This window comes from Helianthus annuus, chromosome 13 (assembly GCF_002127325.2).
Source record: "Helianthus annuus cultivar XRQ/B chromosome 13, HanXRQr2.0-SUNRISE, whole genome shotgun sequence".
In the NCBI taxonomy this organism is placed as follows: domain Eukaryota; kingdom Viridiplantae; phylum Streptophyta; class Magnoliopsida; order Asterales; family Asteraceae; genus Helianthus; species Helianthus annuus.
In genome coordinates, this window is record NC_035445.2 from 108,969,217 (window position 1) to 108,971,655 (window position 2,439).

Here is a 2,439-nt window from a genome sequence, read left to right on the forward strand (position 1 = left end):
ATGAGTCTATGACTTTCATGTAGTTGATCGGGTCGTCATCTTCTACTCTTTTCCCAACCCCAAACTTCATCTCCTTATCCCCAACCCTCAATGTTAGTGTCCCACCATTCATGTCCACCATTGCATGAGCCGTGGCCAGGAATGGTCTTCCTAAGATGAGTGGCACCTCGGTATCTTCCTCCATATCTAGTATGACAAAGTCAGTCGGAAAGACAAAGTCTTCGACTTTTACCAATAGATTTTCGGCGACACCTTGTTGATATTTAATGGACCTATCGGCTAGTTGTATGCTCACTTTTGTAGGGCTTGTTTTCCCTAGGCCGAGTCGGTCAAACATTGATGCGGGCATCAGGTTGATGCTAGCCCCAAGATCGGCTAGTGCATTGCGTATGGGTTATTCCCCAATTAAACAAGGGATGGTGAAGCTTCCGGGATCAATCTTCTTTTGTGGGAGTTTGTTAAGTAGCAAGGCGGAGCACTCTTCGCTTAAATTTACTAATTGCAATGATTCAGTTTTCCTTCTGTGAGTGAGAAAGTCCTTCATGAATTTTGAATACTTAGGCATTTGGGTTAGGACCTCTACAAATGGAATATTGACATGCAATTATTTTAGTAGATTTATGAATTTTGTGAATTGTTCATCTGTCTTTTGGTGAAGTAACCGACCGGGATAAGGTACCGGAGGATTCTTGGGGGGCTCTTGGCTTGGTGTAGGAGTCGTCTCCTTTTGGGGTGTTGACGAAGCTGTGGTTTGGTTGGGTGTACTATTTTCAGTTGTGGGAAGCGGAGCCTCCTCGGGACCTACGGTACGGTTTCTCAACGTGATGAGATGTACTTACGCCTTTGGGTTTGTTTCGGTATTGCTAGGTAATGCGCCTTGTGGTCTCTCGGAGAAATCGATCCGAGTTTTTCTTATCGGTGTCAGAGAGGAGGCGTGAGACGGTGTCTTCAAGCCTCTCTCGTCCCCCTTGGTGTTGTTGAGAGAAATTTTGTGACTCATTTCGAGGTTGCTCAAAGTTTGTTCTTTGGTTTTGATTTTGCTGGTTACTACTATTGCCAGGTTCTCTCCAACCGAGGTTAGGGTGGTTACACCATCCTTGGTTGTAGGTACCTGTCGGAGGACCTGACGGCCTAGGTCTATTATCAATGTAGTTTACCATTTCCGTTTGGTTATCATTTCTTTCATACAACTCCAATTTTCGTGTGGCCCACCACACCCTTCACAAGCCATAACCGAGGCCGTTTTTTCCATTTCTAACTTTTTGATTTTTGAAGAAAGGGCCTCGATTTGGGCTTGTAAAGAGGTGTTTTCGTCAACCTTATGGGTGCCCGGGGCAATAGATTTAGTGCATCGGGGAGTGTGCCACTGAAAATTGTTTTGAGAAATTTCCTCAATTTGATTATAAATTTCATTCGGGCGGCGATTACCTAAAAGTCCCCTAGAGCTAGAGTCAAGTGTTTGTCTTGTGTGTGGCAACAACCCATTATAGAAGGTGGATACTTGTTGCCATACTGCAAGACCATGATGAGGACACTTTCTTAGTAGCTCCTTGAACCTTTCCCAAGTTTCATATAAGGATTCCCCATCCTCTTGTGAGTATGTATTAATTTCAGTCATTAATTTAGCCGTTTTAGAAGGAGGGAAATACTTATACAGAAACTTTTGGGCTAGTTCATCCCAGGTGTTTACCGACCCAACTGGGAGGGTGTTAAGCCAAGCCTTAGCTCGGTCTTTTAGTGAAAATGGAAACATTCGAAGGCGGATGGCGTCGTTTGATGCTCTGTTGATCCGAAAAGTATCACATATTTCCAAGAAGTTAGTAATATGTAAATGGGGATCTTCGTCCGCAAGCCCGTGGAAGGTTGCGGAGTTTTGGAGCATTTGTATCAAATGCGGCCGAAGTTCGAAGCTGTTGGCATCGACATTCGGCGCATTGATAGAGGCGCCTAGATTACCTATGGTGGGTCGTAGGTAATCCATGAGGGTACGTTGATCTGCCATTGGAAGTGGGCCCCCCAAAACTTTCTCTTGGTTTTTAGCTTTAAGTCTTTTTCTTAGAAAGCGTTCGGGTTCATCTAGAGGTTGTTTTATGTCTCTACTGGAACTGGAGCTCATACACTACGTAGAAAGTTCAGGTGTGGCGTCTGGGTTCCAAGTCCTACAATAAAAACAAAAAGAACGTTGGTCAGAAGTTTCACCACGGCCCGTGGTCGGAGTTACAGTGATTGTTTTCTGGATCTCTGTTACTATAGAGCTCGACACGGCCCCGTGCTGCATCAACACGGCCCCGTGCTCTGCTCTCTGTAATTCGGAAAATAAAAACTACCAGTAACAATGCTGGGCACTGCCCGTGTCTGACCAGACACGGCCCCATGCTGCAGTCTGCAGAAGCTGAAAATTTAAGAAAAATCCTAAAAAATAACAGAAAATAAGAAAAA

The 2,439-nt window shown here is 44.7% G+C and overlaps 1 non-coding gene across 1 annotated transcript; it reads left to right on the forward strand.

Annotated features, from left to right (window-relative positions):
- Positions 1-1,517: 1,517 nt before the first annotated feature.
- Positions 1,518-1,624, forward strand: LOC118486240. The gene has a single exon (XR_004878092.1). It is a non-coding gene; the product is annotated as a small nucleolar RNA R71 (small nucleolar RNA).
- The last annotated feature ends 815 nt before the right edge of the window (positions 1,625-2,439 follow it).